At 30.5% G+C, this 18,978-nt stretch overlaps 1 protein-coding gene across 9 annotated transcripts in view; it reads left to right on the forward strand.

The window, feature by feature from the left end:
- LOC124540554 (plasma membrane calcium-transporting ATPase 3) overlaps nt 1-18,978 on the forward strand; it is a 128,859-nt gene that overhangs the window by 13,805 nt on the left and 96,076 nt on the right. For 4 of the 9 annotated variants that reach the window (XM_047118225.1, XM_047118222.1, XM_047118226.1 and 1 more), the window contains exon 1: nt 17,244-17,649. The exons of 1 other annotated variant lie outside the window; for it this stretch is intronic. The gene's annotated coding sequence lies outside the window, so the exon portion shown is untranslated. Of the gene's footprint in view, nt 1-17,242; nt 17,650-18,978 lie in introns of those variants that run through there. 4 more of the 9 variants (XM_047118219.1, XM_047118223.1, XM_047118229.1 and 1 more) reach the window with 2 other exon arrangements.

Raw genomic sequence — 18,978 nt, forward strand, 5'->3', positions numbered from 1 at the left:
GTATTTAAGTTAATTCGTTTCATGATTATAAAGTTATTTTTAATATGTTTTTTTTTAATATAGCATGTACTAAATATTGTCTATGGAATAGATCAAGATATATTCCATTTCACGCTATAACTGCTAACATTAAAAAAATAAAAGGAACACGTTGAAAGAGTCGATATAGAGTTTGATGTTTATTAAATTACTTCTCGTACGTATTACGTACGTAATTATGATACTAATCACATTTAAACACGATTGTAATATTGACAATGAGCTTAATATTTACTAGAGATTCGTTTAATGACTGTAACATTAATGAGTTTAACCTAAACAATTTTCCATAGATAATAAATAATTGTTAATCATGTATTATAAATTCTTAACATTCAATTAATACGATGGGTAAAAGTATCCGAATGCTGATGCTATATACATGCGTTCATAAGAACTCAGACACATTTCCAAAAAAGTATTATTAAATTTAGAATTGATATGTCAAAGTTTTAACTAGTATCAACATAAAGGAGTACATACAACTTTAGTATTCGATATTTCAACTCGAGCTTATTCACATCTAGTTGTTGCCTTTAGACTTTGTTTCAGGCGTCGGTTTTCACGTGTTAGGCAAAGATGTAGCCTTGCCCTTCCTTGGATTTCCATTTGCTTCATACCTAATTTCATCAAATTCGGTTCAGCGGTTTGGTCGTGAAAGACAGACAGGCAGACAGATTTACGTTCACATTGATAATATTATCCACATTAAGGTCAATAACTTATCAAAAATCTTAAATACTAAACAATTCTTCCAACAAATTCCCTCACTTCATTTTCTTATTAGTCAGTAATGTTCTACAATCAACACAATACGTATGCTGGCTATCGTTGATTAAAGGCTGAGTCAGAACTGTGTTGATCGGCTTTCAGATCGACTGTAAAACAAATGCGTACAATGACAGACGGATGAGAGTGTATTCCACACTTACGATGGAATAATATTAACGTACTCCGTGAAAGAAAACAACAGAGCAAGGTTACTATGTAGGTAAGTAGCTTTCAAACTCAACGGCTTCGATCGAGATATACAAATGAAATCTTCTATTAATTCATTTCTTTATGTCTTTAAAATTTATAAATATGTTTTACACATAAACATTGTTAAATAATAAACAGTCAAGTAGCAACAAGTAACAGCCTATATGAAATAACTTGTACAAAAATAAATGATTATTTTTTGTCCTTATAAATTTACGTAATAAAAAATATTAATTAAAATATACATTTGCGAAACGTACATTCGGAATATTATTAAAAAATATTTTTAAATATGGCAAATATTTGGATTCAAAAATAGAATTATAAAAATATATTTATCTTTTTAAATATTTAACTGCAAACATATTGTATAAGGATAGGTATAATTTATTTAATTATAAATAGTCGTTGGTCGATGTGGAATATCATTTAAAAATATTTTTAATCATAACCATACAAAAAAATCATTCAAAATCGCGCCTTCACTTATATTTTTTCCATAGTTAACTTGTTATAAAATATTGTATCTTTATAAATAAAACCTACAATCATACTTCCGATTGTTTCGAAAAAAGTTTTCGAAAGTAATTACTCTAGTTATCATTAAAAGTAATAAATTATTAAATTATAAACGAATAACGTTTAAAGACATACTAAGTTTCATAACGGTAACCTTTTCATTCATACACATCAAATATATTAATATTTATTAAACAGATTATAAAGACGAAATTATTTTTAAATTAAATAGATTATAAAAGTATTTGTTAATGCTTCGAATAATTGAAACCCGAGCAGAATTCGTTACGTTCTATTTTCAAATCACATTTCAAAATAAGTTTCCCTGCAGTTCGGAAACCTCTCATTCAAAATAACAGCGATACAGCACCAACACCTCGTACAGATAATATAAATACGTTTCTTATCTCATATCTAAACAAGTCGCTAATTTTAAGTGTAACGACAATGCGGCACTACTGAAATGCTTATCAAAATTATCAAAGTCGAAGAAGTGCGTCAAAACCGATCGAATGCGTCAGAACACTGCATAAGTTATCAACTGATCCTGGATTACTATTATTATCGATCGATTTAATACTTTTTTTTTTCTTTCTTGAAATTGACGCAAATGCCTCCGAACATTATTACAAGATTATTTTCAATATTTCGTCCGAAAATTCGTTGGAGTGTTACATGTAAAGATAAACAAGATATAGTTTTCGTTGATAGTGGTTCATGGAAAATTGTTATGAAAATATGTTTCCACAGAGTATAAATTACGAAATATATTCATTATTTAGTTTTAAAATAGTTTGTTTATCGATCCACAAACAAAAATTCAAACTACGGAATGATTAAAATTATTTTAAATTTATTTTATTGGTTAGCATTTTCTTCATAGTAGGTCTAAATCAGTAGTTCCTAACCTAAACTTATTTTTCTTGTGGACCACTTTCAAAATTTTATTAGTTTCGATGCTGCTGCTACATTTCTACAACATTCTTAAAGTCGCCAAAAAATAAAAATTGTGTCGCTTCTAAGTTTTGTCCCTATATTCTGATAGAAAAAAAAAAGAAACGAAAAATAGTACATTTTCTAACACTTTACTTATTAAAAGAATAGAATTACAAGAAAAAATTAATAAGATAATATATGTATGCTTACAATTTTGCTCTTTACTATCAAAAGCAGATAAATTTTCGTGGACCCCTATTAACTCCTTATGGACCCCCATTTTTATTCACGCCTACGTAGACCTCCATCATGTCTCCCGTGGACTCCTGTCAGTCCACCTGGACCACTTTGGGAATCACTGATCTAAAGAAACATCTATGCGGTAAAAACTATAACATATGCAGGCAAACTAAAATAAAAAATATACAAATAGACAAGATACACAAAAAAAAAAAAGTCCGTGGAGCTAAAAAATAAAAATAAAAAAACTGTTTTAAAAGTTTATATCCTTTTAAATGTATAGAGTATTAAATAATATGGCCGTGTTCTTATTATCTTATCTCTAAGAATTGAATGGTGCAAAATGAATGACGCAGATTAAAATAATAATATAAATCTTTACATTAATCTATAAACATATATCGAAAATATATTAAAAAAGAACATATATTAAAAAAGTTAATAATTCTTATAGTCCTTATTTTGTCGGTTCTCAAGTCACGCAAATAAAATTACTGCAGCTGAAGTAAGTATTTAATATTGAAATAGAAAGTAGGTATCTGATGTGTAAGGCTTTCCTTCGTCTTTCCTGCAATACGTGGGAGTGACTTCTTGAAAAGAGGCGGAAGTGTGTAACAGTAAACAGGGGAAGCCTGTGCGTTGCTAGAATTAGCCGTTTTCTAAAAGGAATATTAATATTGCTTATGACCAAGAGATGTCTGATATTACATCATAATATGTGAAATGCATGTGCGTATGTTTTGTTCATAATTTCACTTTCGGTTTTCTTTTCATGGTAAATATATATTTCTACAGAAAATTATACTATCAGCGCCCCTAGCAATGAAGTATAATTCTATAATTATGTTTTAATAATTTATTTCGAATTATAATGTGGCAGTCTGAAAATACTACTACCACACAAATAACAGAAAAAAACTGTCTTAGGAAAACACTTATAGTCGAACTTATTGTTACAAGTTACAACTTACATACACATTTTAAAATTGCATCAAATGTTGCTCCATATTTTTCTTCTTAGCTAAAGCACATTTTAGATTAAAGATATTGATATTTTACGGAGATCAAAAGTTGTTAATTCACGATCCACAGTAAATATTTCTTGAGATTTAATTTGATAACCCAATTTATTTTGTAACGACATTATCAACGACGAATCTATTATGAATACTTATATGCTGTGTCTTAATCAAAATAAAAAAAAAACATAACACACTTTATTAACTCAGCAGAAAACCCATATTTTCTTTTGAAATCTTAACGTAAATAAGAGAAAGAATGAGTACATCATACGCTGTTTTATCCAAAGGCTTAATTTTACGTTTCCATTCGGAAATATTTCTTTCAAACTCAGCAATTATATACGTCCTTTATGTTGGCTGCATTGAATCTCGCATGAAAACATTAAAAAAATATATATTGCGTTAGTTAGATTCGTTATAACGTAAAACCGTAATTTTATATAAAAATAACGATAAAAATATAACACATAGACTTTAATATGTTTATGTTTTATATTTACATACATGTAATACGTATTTTATTACTGGACTCACGCTCATTTCTTTACTCAATACAACGGTATATTGTATGTTTTAATAATCTGTAAACTAATTATCGATATAAAATTGTAGTATCAAAAATTCAATACAATTAATTATAATAAAAAATAGCAAAGTTTCTAAATATTAACCACAATCGAAGAAGCTTACATCATAAGTAACATAGCTCGTGTTAATCCAGTGCAAAAACCCGTTTGTTACGTTCATGATACTTTTGGATCATGGGTGACGCACCAGACCTTTCTTAAAGGCCGGCAACGCACCTGCAAGCCCCCTGGTGAGTGGTGTTGCAGATGTCCATGGGCGGTGGTAGTCACTTTCCATCAGGCGAGCCTCCTGCTCGGTTGCCACTTATCTCATAAAAAAAATACCTCTGAAAAACCCCGTTTGCAGACGGTTGATTATTTTCCTACGATTAGGAAGACAAACAATTTATTCGTAAAAGTTATTTGCAGTAATTATAGTAATAAACATATTGCCACAGATAAAAAATAAAATGATATTATATATATATAAAGCAAACAGTGATTGCAAAACGATATAGAAAAGTTATAATACATTTTTTTTATAGTTTCCCTAACGATAAATTAATCTATATCTAAATTTGCTTCTTTGTGTATTAATAGTGGCAATAAATTAATTTGACGCGGTTAGTTTTATAAGTAACAATAAAAATTGCTCGGCACTATCAAATCGAGTCGTAATAGTCCAATGTCATCTAAATCCGTTACAAAACGCACAACGCCTGTGAACAGTTAATATATATTAAACAGACAGACAGATCGACTTCTGTGTTTAGTCTGTGCATTGTTTCAAAGTCTATTTTGAATCGAGGCGACTTCGTTCACTATACACACCCTTGGAAGTTTAATTACGCTCAATACACAGATACAGATACTGAGGTACATTATAGCTTAGAATTCTTCTTAGTACCTCATTATTCTAAATAAACAAATATACTTACGTTTTTTTATTTTTTCGGAACGAAATGAATATTATATGCATGCCTATATCAAGATTTTTAACGTATGTACATACATACATATTATACAGTTATAGTATGTTTAAAAAATAAACTAGAAGTATCCAATGACTTTTAATCTCGTACTTTTTATTAATTGGTTGTAATTTTTATAAATAATATTTTTATTGATTGGTTGAATTTTATAGTTTCTGCTCTACACTTTAGATTCTACATTAAACTTCTTAATTTTACTATATTATTTATTTCATTCAATAACAGGCTCTACAAACGCTTATGGCTAGTCATTTTACGAGATGCTAAGTAAACGCCGCGTCTAAAAGAAGCCTATAAAACATTACTTTTATTACATTTTTCATTAATAAAATATGTTTACACGTAATCATCATGTACAATCAAATTTATATATCCTGTAAAAAATCAATGAAAACTAATTATTGATAAAATGCTCGTATTTTATCAGTTATGATTACGAATGCTGATAGAAGTGTGTTATATAAGACATCAATATTGTTTCTGAAATATTTAAACATTTTTTTTAATTTTAGAGTTTGTCGTTCAAATATTTTTAGATTTGAGGTCATGCTTTGTGATTTTTTTAAACAATTCAGCTTTTGTTTTATGACGATAAATTCAAAATGATTAATTAAAATGATGCAGTTCTATTTTCACAATTTTAACAAACATTGAACAAAAACCTAAGGGAATATAATAATAGATTATAATGCAGGGGAGCGTGACAGTGCCTTGCTCACAATTGGTCAGTGAACCTGTTAATCATATAATTACGACCCTTCACGTAGCATAATTAAGACAATAGAAATAAATAATTGGTTTTTGATTGACAAACATGATCCCTGCATAAGAAAAATTAATAGCTACCGTTTGCTACTGAAATATATAATCTATAACTTTAATATTTTTACCAGCCACGAATAAGATTATTTTTCCATCCTTTATTTTGTGTCCAATTCGTGAAGAAATATTATTGTGTAATACATGTGACGTTTAAATTGGCCTTTTAATAATTTACATTTTCACAGATTATATTTTTTATATAAATGATTATGTCAATACCTGATATAAGTACATATAATAAATGAAGCAATATACAAATAGAAACAAGGTATCGTGATATTCAATCTCATTTTTCGTAGGCTTTCAAATAAACGCATCTAGTATATTATTAGTAATGAATTATATTCGAATCTCAACTACTGGTGATCACTAGTTATTATAAATTATTATCGAAACCAATGATATTCGCACATACTCTACGAATACTATAATACCATGAAGAGAAAAGAATTGTTTGTTTTTAATCAATAAAACTCCGAAACTTCTGAACCTAATTTTATAATTATAACAATCAGATTGAAGCAGGAAATTTTGTTAAATATTTTCAAACCAAACCAGACGAAAAAGCTGTACTTAACTGTTTTATTCTATTATATGATATACCTACCTACAAACGTATATACTATTATAGACAAAAATGGAATTCCACGTCGAAGAAGGCAAGGGCAAAGTTAGTGTGTACGCATATTTTTTGTTCAGCAGCTATATTTATCACAATTATTAATTAGACTCGTTAGTCTATCACGATTCAAGGCTCAGCTTAAAATAGTGACTTTAATTCATTCAGTGGCTATATCGTTTCTGCTGTCCATTCTCATGTGTACATTTATATACTACAATATAATTTTACGATAATTTAAAATACTTAGTAACCAGCACTTTTATGTTTATTAGAACACTAGTGTTCACTAGCGTTTTAGAACACGTGCATCTTAACCGATGATTGCGGGTTCAAACCCAGGCAAGCACCGCTGATTCACGTGCTTAATTTGTCTTTATAATTCATCTCGTGCTCAGCGGTGAAGGAAAACATCGTAAGGAGGCCACATGTTTATTCCACCGACCCGCAATGGAACAGCGTGGTGGAATATTTTTCAAACCTTCTCCTCAAAGGGAGAGGAGACATTTAGCCCAGCAGTGGGAATTTACAGGCTGTTGTTGTTGTTGTCATGTGTTAGTCTGTATCCTTCCTTGGACTTCAAGTTGTCTTCATACCAAATTTCATTAAATCCCCTTCATTGGTTTGGTCGTGAATAAGCGACAGACTGACAGAGTTACTTTCACGTTTATAATATTAGTAAAAAGTATAGATAACATGTCTCAGATAGTTAGTTAGATACATGGTCTATCTATAACTATAGATACTAAATTTCTATATAATATCTGTTTTGCTCAGAAATAATTGCGGTGATGTGATGAACTTTTTTATGAAACCGCTTAATAAAATACACGGTATGTCTACTACTACTATCAGGGGAACCAGCTTCAGTATTGTGGTACCGTACGGTATTGCTTACAACTGTAGCTAGTGCTATACTTTCGTAGGCGTACAATACTTAGGTATTCACGAATAATTAGTTATGTTATTATAAATGAATCGAATAATATACTAAACGATTATTGATCTATTGACACAGATAAATCAATATGAATTCCAATGAAATAAACTTACATATAATATCACCAATCGGTATAAATACACATACATACATATACAACAACGTTTACAGAAAATCGCTTAGGTGTTTTCGAACTTATTAGTATTAAGAAACATCCAGAATCATGTGTTAAAGCTGGTTTATTATCACTGAGTTTTAACATTATTAATTTGTTTTTAATTCATCTAACGCTCTGTGGGAATAAAAACAGCGTAAGGAACTGATTGGTCAAATGAATATCATGCTTAATGGAATCAAGCCGTTCTACTGCAATGCTGTGGAATTTGTTCTTCCACAAAAGAGGAAGACCACTTGCATCCGTACTGTGACACCTGTGTGAACTTATATTTTTGAGTTCCTGTCTCCTACTTTGGTAAATATTAAGTGCACAGTCAGGGCCGTATTTAAGGGAGGGCAACCGGGGCAACTGCCCTGGGGCCTCCACATGAGTGGGGGCCACACTTTTCAGCGAGTTAACAAATACCGAGATACAGTCAAATTATATTATTATTACGTCTTACGACGTAATGTGTTAAGAGTTACCGATACCAATAAATAAATCATAGCTTACTGATTGAAATAAAAACGTTTAATAATCCATAATATAATTATTGGTGTCTCCACGCTCCTGTTGGTCTAGGGCCTCCACTGCTTTGTGGCCCCAGGGCCTCTAGAACTTTTAATCCGACTCTGTGCACAGTTCAGAAATATCACTAATTAAATTTTACGATTAGAAATTAATAGATAGTTTTAAACGAACTGTACGTATTTAAACTTATTATTTTTTCTTTTCATGACCAAATTTTATGCTCAATAAAACTTTATCATTATAAGTATATAACAAAATTATGTTACATTTTATAACGATTATTAAAGTATGCATTTCCTGTGGAAAATGTATGTTGCAGGCTTATTTTTAGGAAGAGGTTTCTGTAGACGAAGTATTTTATTCAATTGCAACTTTGTAAATACACAAGGTTTTTATGTTGTACTTGAGAATTATAACTTTTTAATGTTTCTGGAAGTAAAAATAAGCCCTCTATAGCTTGTAAATATCAAAACTAACTATTTCAATTTCAAGAAGTAATATTACATAGAATTATAATGGTGTAATTTATCTGTCCGAACATTTAGTTGCTAGTCGGTCCTGCAGATAATAAGGACCTATCTGGTCACCATAAAAGTCATTAGCTAGAAAGTGCAGAGTTTTGCGCTATAATATCACGTAAACAGCTGACTCTCTGCTAATAATGGCCGCTATGACAGCAATCTTTCAAGGTGATAAAATTTCACCACGAAAATTTAATCACGTGTTCCTTATTCGACGACCTCCATGGTTTTCATGGGTACGCCACTCCGAGGTCCCGGGTTCGATTCCCGGCCGAGTCAATGTATATTATCATTAGTTTTCTATGTTATCCTGGGTCTGGGTGTTTGTGGTACCTTCGTTACTTCTGATTTTCCATAACACAAGTGCTTTAGCAACTTACATTGGGATCAGAGTAATGTATGTGATGTTGTCTCATATTTATTATTGTTTATTTATGAAATATATATGATTTTGGTTATTTGGTCTCAAACATTTCTTACAAACATGCACATACACGTGTCTGTATTAAAAATACGCACATTTTTTAGATAGAATCGATACCAAACTAAGTTAGAAATTCGATCCAAATTGGGCGTGTTACAGTTTTATTTTCAATTTTCAATAAAGCGAGGTTATTTGGACGAATATCTTTCAGTGTCATGCAACGATTGTACAATGACACTTGATTAGATCTACGCTGCTGTAATTTAATTTCATTGCGATAAGCACTGACGCACGTCACTATCTCCGCAAGGTATTCGATGAATAGGGCTGTCATTGTTTTTTATTTACGAACACAAATTAAAAAAAAAAATTAGTAAAGCAACTTTCATAACAAAAATCTTTGACATTGACAAATTACGGCTTGATTGTGATATTTTTAGTATTCTTTGAAGTATTGTTAATTTGATATGCGTCTTCTTGTGCTTTTGTTTACCTACGAAATAGTTTTCGATTTATTTTCATACTTGTAATACAATATACTTCACTTGGTCTCAGTTTACTGGTCATATATGTAAATCTTAAACATTAATCGCTGATTCAAACTTAGACAAACACATCTGAATTTTCATGTAATCGAGAGGAAATTGACATATGTATATCGGTTAAAAGTCTGCCAAGGTATCCACTAAATTGCGTTGAAGCAGCGATAGATGCAATACGAACTATCTCATCAAAAATGAGACCAGATCAGTTGTACGATGTATTAGTTAATATAATAATCAATGTATGCCTATCGCGGTAAAAGAGCAAACGAGCCTCATGATGTCAGTAGTAACCTTTGCTCATAAGCGCCAGCAACGGCATGGGCACACCCAAGCCGCCGATTTTAAGAAAATACTATTCATGAACCTAGTTTAAAGAAATATCGTAACGCTGAAGGAACCGAGAAGTATCGGACTATTAATAACATTAAATGCTCAAATATATACAAATATGAACTAAAACTAGTTACTGTACAAATCCTGACCGCGTGGAATGCTGGCAAGCATTTCCCCATTGAATCGCAATTCCGATCCTCTGCGCAAAAAACGAACCAGCCCTCCTGTCACCAGTGGAGGCAATGAGACGAGGTGTTAGAGTAATCGGCCTCTAAACCCACCGTGCTTTCAGGATGTAAATAAAGAAAAACAATGAGCTATTTAATGACTCAATCGTAAATTGCGACACGGTAAGATACGCCCTCATCTCAGCAACTAAAGGTTTTCCGCTATGATCAACAATACGAGGAAAAAATTATAACTTAACATAATTGACTTGTTATTATATTTCATAACTTTATAACGATCAAATTGACCTACGCAAATACACAAACTTACATTATTATATAACATTAATTCTTACGTTTTGACATAATTTTATTTAATGCCATCCTTAAACACAGTATTACCTGAAACAACGCTTAGATAGTGATGTTTGATCACTAATCGCTTCAAGGCCCGTCGTTAATAGATTATGCGACAACTGTACGAACATCAACATATTTCAACATCGACGCTGGTTATCTTATACGATAAAAACAGCTTTATAACAATATGAATAAAGAATATATTTCGGTGTTCAATATAATTATGTCTTGATCTCACTTAAGTTGTTTGGATCACGTCATTTTTATTTAAGAGGCGCATTTTTACTAGTATTTAATTTAATTTTGAGTGTGATAAAAATACAGTGCTAATTACGTGACTAGTGTGCAAAGGGATTTATGTTTTTAGGACTGTAATCCACCTTAGCGTATTGGATGCTATTTAGTGCTTTACTAATGCTATATATAGATTTTAAATAGTTTGCCCATGCCTAAACATATCTCAGTGACGATATTAAAGATTAATATACGTACAGGATCGATTTATGTATCTTATACAAGCGTAATCCATCAATCCATGTACATATTTTATACAAACCCTTTTCTGCATCAAAACCAGTTGCGTAATTTGAAAGATCTAAGCATACATAGGACAGACACTGGTAACGGTAAGCGACTTTGCTTTATACTATGAAATGATATAATAATGATGAAAATGACTATCCCAGGGAACATTTGCCAATGTAACTGCCTTTTTAAATAATAATACAAAAATTCCATGAATAAAACTAAGGTCAACAAATAATTATTTTGCTATCTAATGGTACGTAAACTTTTCATGTAGACTTTCATACTCTAATGACTAACCATTAATAGAATTGTTACATCGTTTGTCAATAAATCCATTAACAATGCTTTATTCATTTTGAATGACGTTAGTGTCTAATTAATTTCATTTGAATAACATAATGTTACTTAATTGGACATATTATCTATCATAATTAAATCAATAAATTCTTTACTTTTTGGAGTTCCACGAAAATCAATAATAATATTTAATTTTATTGTTTTATAAGATCTTAGCTCAATTGGTGGATTAAAGCTTTATGTCGATTCTTGTTTGAATAAATGCCAAGCGTGAAGATCACGTGGCATCGTGTGTATTACATAATCATTATGTATTTATTATTCTAAAGTATCGCGATTTACAAGCGACAAGGATTTTTGGGTGTTGAATTTAGTTGCGCTTACTGAATATCATATTGATTGCATTTACAAATTCAAAATATGTATGTATATATAAATTCACCCAATGAACTATCATTGGGTGAATTTATATACTTCTACTAAGTAGTTGTCCGTTTGTCTGTCCGTCTGTAGCCGGACTACCTCATGAACCGTTTTTGGTAGACATACAGTATTCATATGCGAATCCTACTCGTACTTGGACATATTTTATCCTACTAATATTTTAAATGCGAAAGTTTGTGAGGATGACTCTTTCACGAAAAAACGACTTAACGGATTTGGATGAAATTTGTTGTTGTTATGTTATTTGGACACAATGTAACGATACATATCAAGTAAAAAATATGTGGTCGCTAGTAATCTATATGATGCTCAACCTCTCCAAACCACAGACTTCCTGACCAAATTCGACCGGTAAAGTTATTCTCAAGAGAGACTAACCGGCAGCGCAGGTGCAAGAGTGCAGTCACATAATTCGATGGGACAGCAAATTCGAATCGAACGGATTCGAACACAGAACTTAAATTTTACTTATTTTCTGTTACAAGAGTAAAACTGGCAACTTTCTTGTGAGTGACTCGGGATTTGAACCCAATACGTCAAGATCTATAGCTTTAAAAGCTACATCACTACATAGTATAAAACAAAGTCGCTTTCTCTGGCCCTATGTCCCTTTGTAAATCTTTAAAACTACGCAACGAATTTTGATGCGATTTTTTTTAAATAGATACAGTGATTCGAGAGGAAGGTTTTTGTAAATAATACATGGACAATATAGTAAAGAAACACTGATGATTTTAGAAGTTTGTAATGTCATGTCGTAAATTAAGAAATTCTGTAGTATATTTAGTATCAGTATTGCACCCGTGCAAACAATATTGACTCGGGACGGGTCGCTAGTATATAATATTTCCAGGCTGTATTTTGTAATAACTATGCCATAATCAAGAAGGATGAATGTAAAAAAAATCCAGTTTATTGGTTTGAATATCAAGTTTCTGGATTTACCGATACGCTCTGATAACGTAAAACGAAGAATTGAATTCCAAGCCCCGTAATACCTATTATGTTTTAAGATTGCCCTTCCTTTATAACTTATCTACTTTGTATTATACCTACGCAAAAACTTGTAATAAGAAAGAAGGCACTTTACAAAGTTCATATATTTATGAAAATATATCTCTGAGGATCTTGATAATTTTAATATATTGCTTCCGTATTTAAAGAATAGGTTCTTGTATGTGTTACATTTTTGTCATGGAACTCAAGACTTCTCATTGCTATTAAAAATCTTTACAAAGATTACATGACAGATATATTCAAGTCTTACCCTTTTTTATTTTGCACGATTATTTTTCTTACCATTTAAAAAGTCATATTTTTGACAGTTCAGTTAAAAGTAGGTGACGAATTTGTCTTTTTTTACACGATGAAAAAAAATTATATTTTCTGGGTCATACATGTGTGTAATTTCTTTCTATACCATAATAACTTTTTAATGTCTGAATAGACTTGGATGGTGGGCGTTATACCTTCGATTCCTTACATGATTCCGAAAAAATATGGCAAGTTTTAACGTGCAAATAAAATGGCAAGTTATATTTTATAATTTAAAGATAATTCGATTAAATTATGTACAACGATATCTGTGTTGATTGTGAACCGAATTCATTTATTTTACGTTTATTGAATAGATTAACAAATCAATATAAAATATTTGTTTTGTTATAAGTCACCGACTTTAAAAATCGGTATTAGGTAATAATATTTAATAGTCACTATTTGTCTCATAAGCTTGTCTGAACGTAATGATAATTGTCGAAGAAACTTGCTGAAAATTATGTAAGGTTTATTTTTATATTAAGATTTATTCATAAAAATTGATGACAATAATTCGTATAAAAAATTTCTAAATTATCGATATAATTAATTATATTAATACATCGATAGTTTCCATCACTATAGACGTCCGTATAATTTCAATCTGCAACATTGTCGTGGATTTTCGCGAATAAATGATTGTAGAACTTTGTCTGTAGAAAAGACGCCGATTTTACACCCAACACCACTCTCGCTAAATTGCCACCGATTGCAGGCAGGTGTGTAGGCTGTTTAACAGCCCATAAATGTCACTCGTGCACAAAGACCTCCTCGTCTACTCGTACGGTGAAGAATTTGGAGCTCATACCGATGCGCTATTTTAAGGCGAATTTTTATACACATATTGTTTTCCATAGACGCCTACCAAAAAAAAAATCAAAATGAGAAAATATAAAACTTAATAGCGCTTACAATTAATTAAGGTTATTGAGTTGACTATTTCAACTTATCTTCAATTAGTTAAAAAATAAGAGCTCAAATATATTCATTTTATAAATTTATAACTGTATATGTATGAAAAGAGCAGTTAACTTTAATATTAAAAACATAAGGACAAATATAGTAGGTACCTATAGAACTAATTTTGTCCTCTCCTACATTAAATAATCTAGTCGTAATTCTTTTCATAGGTACGTTTAACCGATAACAGTTACTTGTCTTTATAACGTTAACATTATATATGACAACGTAAATTTATTATATTTTTGGGTTATCGTATTAATGTTGCACCTTTTTCTCGCATATGACAAAATAATTAAAGTAACAACTAACCTATACTCCTGTCTTTTTACATAAAAAGTCATGTTATTTGTAGATGCGCCAGAATCGACGCAATTAACTGTTAAATGATATAATCATTTAATATCCTTAAATCACATAGATATAGATATAATACATTTGATTCAGTACTTCAAAATAAAAGCAATTACATAAATCGCCTACAATCGCGTTTATACTATCGCGATTTCAGATGCAATAACAATACGGACCTTATAGTAAATTAAATATTACATACATTCAAATGGCCACGATATCTTATTATTATAAATCAAAAAATTAGTTTTATAATTTACACCTTAGTTTTAGATACATATCTAAGTTAAAATATTTAAAAAAAAAACTGATATCATTCACTTATTGCATAAATATATTTTAGAGTTCACAGAAATATATTTAAAACAATCTTGTTAACAAATTTTCATTCAGAAATACAAAGACGAATTCATATTATTCTTACATAAGAATACGCTCACTGCTAAAAGAAATGCCTTAAAAGAAAATGTAGCAAATATAAAGTAAGGGACTCCATTTGAAGTATGACTTGGTTTAAAAGGTTTAGAAGTATACGTCTCTGTGCATTTTTTCGTCTCGGAAAAATGGAATGGAATATTTCTATGAGGTAAAAAGTGTACGTAAAGTCTCGCCCTTATAATCCAAAAAAATAACAACATAATATGACACACGTGTAGATACGGGCATTATAATATAGCTCGAATACTTTTACTTAAATAATTTATCCATTTTTATTATTTAATTTGTCCTTAAAAATTACGGTTAATATTATGTTATTAAGTACAACACATTTTGTGAATGTAGATAATACCTTTTTAAGGCAAGTATTGCGATAATTGCAATATATGCATACGAGAAAAACTTTTTGTTAAAGATTATATTAAATACTTTTTTAAAGATTTGTATGACTGGAAAAAGTTATAAGAATGTTAAGTTAAAAGAATACATGTATTTGGTAGGTACTAGAACAACCACGCTAAATTGGTTATTATTTTCTATATCAAAGTTATTTTATGAATATAAAATACGTAAGTTATGGTTATGTGGGCCACCTGATTTTATTTAGTCTTCGTGTCCGATAGATATTGGTGCTATAAAGAAAAATGCATTACAACAAAAATGGTACACCAAACTAAGGATCAAAGATTTTATGTTCTTTGCGCCTTGTGCCAGTAGATACAATGGTTCAATCACCCTTAAAACTGGAACAGGACAATACTAAATCTTGTTGTTTGGCACTAGAATGTATAATGAGTGGGCGATACATACCAGACGGTCTTGCACGATTCCTTACCAAGTTAATAGTTTTCTTTGCATTTTTACATGGCGTACCTATAAAAAATTTCAAATACTTAAATTGAAATTTTAAATTGGTATTCGAACGCCATTTTTCACAATTTATAGACAGAATCAAGATCTATTTTTCTCACGTAGACGTAGTTAGAAAATCCATACATAACAATAGCATTTATGAAGAGAGCCTTAGAATGGTAGGTATTTAATTAAAGCACACGCAAATATACATAAATATTAATGTTGTATTCTGAGGTATGCAACCGCCGACACGTTATGAATAAGCAAATAAATAATTCTGATTATTAATTTCAATGCAAATAATATTTAAATAAAAGTAATTTAATAACTTATATTATAAATCTATTCCCTGTAATATTCCATCGTTTATTAAATGTAAAAAATACAGTCGAATATAGAACATCCTCCTTTTTTGAAGTCGGTAAAAAATATTGAATGTAAGTAGTTAAAGTAGCTTACGAAATTACTAAGGATTTTATTTTTGATAAAAATATATGTTATTAAATATAATAATATACCTTAATGTTTGTTTCTTAAATACTATTTTATTAATGTTTAATGTCTTAAATTAAAAGTCGATGTTAAAGCTACATTATTACCTAGTAAGTTCTTCACGTTTGAAATAAAATAAATTTCAGTTCATAAGTATTTATTTTAAGGTACTCTTTAAGTATGGTATGGGTTTTTTTCATGTAGGTATTTCATTATTCTGGTAAGTTTAATTAAAAATATTAATTGTAAAACAAATTACATAATGATGTAAAGAATACTAAAAAAAGCAACGCTTCACGCAAGCTAGTTAGTTGTGAACCTACTCTAAATAATTAAACAGTTTCCATTTCTATACAAAATTATATGCTTAGGTTGTTTATACGAAGTACAAACCCATTTAGTTTAGTACAAGTAAAATTGTAAACGGCAAGCTTTTCGCATGCGCTGTGCACTTTACGGTTACCGTACTAAATATAAAAGCGGTATCAGCGCTGTTCCGCTCAAGATACCACATTTCTTTTAAAATCGATCGGCTAATACAAGCGCAGGGTTTGTCATTCACTGACGTCGTACCCGCGGCTCGACTGACGCATGCGCGTCTGGCAATCGTCTATCCCGCACAGATACAGATGACTACTCGCGTACAAGTTTTTTCGTAGTCCATCGTGATCTTTTAAACGTGGTCGTGTTACTTTATCGCTAGAATTTACGTTAGAGCAGTTATCTCATTTTGTCGCACCGAGATATAGATAACGTCAACGTTAGTAAAATATTTTGTCAATTATGCGATAAGGAAATTGCTGCTGTTTTATTATATAAATGAAAAGTAAATTGCGACAAAAGCATGCCGTAGCGGCCGGATTGTCATCGAGAGTGTGGTGACGGACGGACGGGTTTCGAGTCGGATCGTGTATGGCACGGTGGCCTCGCCAGTCAGAAAAGCGGACTCGGACCGCGCGGTAGCGCGGCGCGTCGGTGCTTGTAGTTTTTTAGTTTGACAGTTGGCGCGTTTTTCGTTTCTGTTAAATTAGGTATTTTGTGGAAAGCATAGATTTTAAGTTAGTGTAATCTGTGTATTTTCTGTTTACCTTAAGTGTTCGACTAGTCATTTGTGAGTAATTCATTGCCGGCTGTGAATTGAGTGATTGCACGCCCTGTGTACTCTCGCCGTGTAAAGTGCAGGATTTTGTGTTTTTTTTCGCTGGAAAATAGTTTTGTGAACGTGTGACGTGCTGCCGGGAACGACAAAGGTAGGTTATCGTCTCGTATTTACATTTTCCGTTCAAATTTATCGTTGGCTATAGGATATTCTATTTAGGGCAGCCGGTTTCTCTTACGGACCTGGAAAACGTGTTCCAAATATAGCAAAACTGGATGTTATGTTGAGTTATTCATAGTTATTTCAAGGGAGAATGTGCATGGTTATTGAAAATTACTTTATCCCTTGGTGGCCGGGCGAGACGATCGAGACAGCTGTACATACGTAACGGGTAAAAATAAATACTCGAACATTATACGTAGCTAGACAAACCGGCTTCGTGGACAACGTATCATTAGTGCATATTATACAATATCTGCTATAATTGTTAGGTTAGGTTAGTGGGACACATTACTTTCAATAAATCACTTCATAATTAACTATATAATCATTACATACCTATTAATGTGCAAATTGCACATTCAATTTATGTACTGATTTAACAATCTTCTTTCAACTGAATTGCATTCCAATAGGTTGTAATGAAATAAATATTTCCCAATTACCCCCTTTTAAGAAAAATTATCATAGTATGACATATGTAGTACTAATGTTACCGCAAATGATTACTTATATAATTATTGCTTATAATACAAATCATAATGCATTAATCAAAGTTAATGTAGTACATATTACTGAGAAAATTGTACTCATTGTGTTACAATTTAACTGAGTTTTATTATATTATTTTAGCATGATTAAACAATTGAAATTATATGATATTATATTAAATTGCACTACTTTTTTCATCCAGACATATCAATATTAACTTACTCAGAACAGAGTAATCATTAATTATATAATCCATATCTATAAAACCTCAAATAATGGCAGAATATTTTGAACCTTGGCAGTATTGATACATAGCCTAGAGAAAAAAAATTCTAGAACAATTTGATTATAAATTCATATAAACAAATTATTAAAAATAAATTTAGTCATAGATAATTTAAGAGTTATACAAACCATACTTATAATAATAAAATATTTATAACTTAGGTTTTAAGTAGCAGGCTCCATTTAAATAAAAGTTCATTACTTTTGTTTAAACAACATTATGATATAATACTACCAGTGTCTTCTATAAATAACATATCATATCTTTGATAAAGAAACATTTCTTACTTGTAATACATAATGCTTTCGAATATTTAGACCAAAAGGATTATCCAAATAAGAATTATATATATAATGTTATATCATTTATATTAAATCCATTTTTGAATTATTAATATCAAATGAAGTTAAGCCACTCCCTCACAATATTAATAAATAAGTTATTAAGTAGTGGTTAAATTGATAAAATAATTAAGTAATATGA

This window comes from Vanessa cardui, chromosome 25 (genome assembly GCF_905220365.1).
Source record: "Vanessa cardui chromosome 25, ilVanCard2.1, whole genome shotgun sequence".
Classification (NCBI taxonomy): domain Eukaryota; kingdom Metazoa; phylum Arthropoda; class Insecta; order Lepidoptera; family Nymphalidae; genus Vanessa; species Vanessa cardui.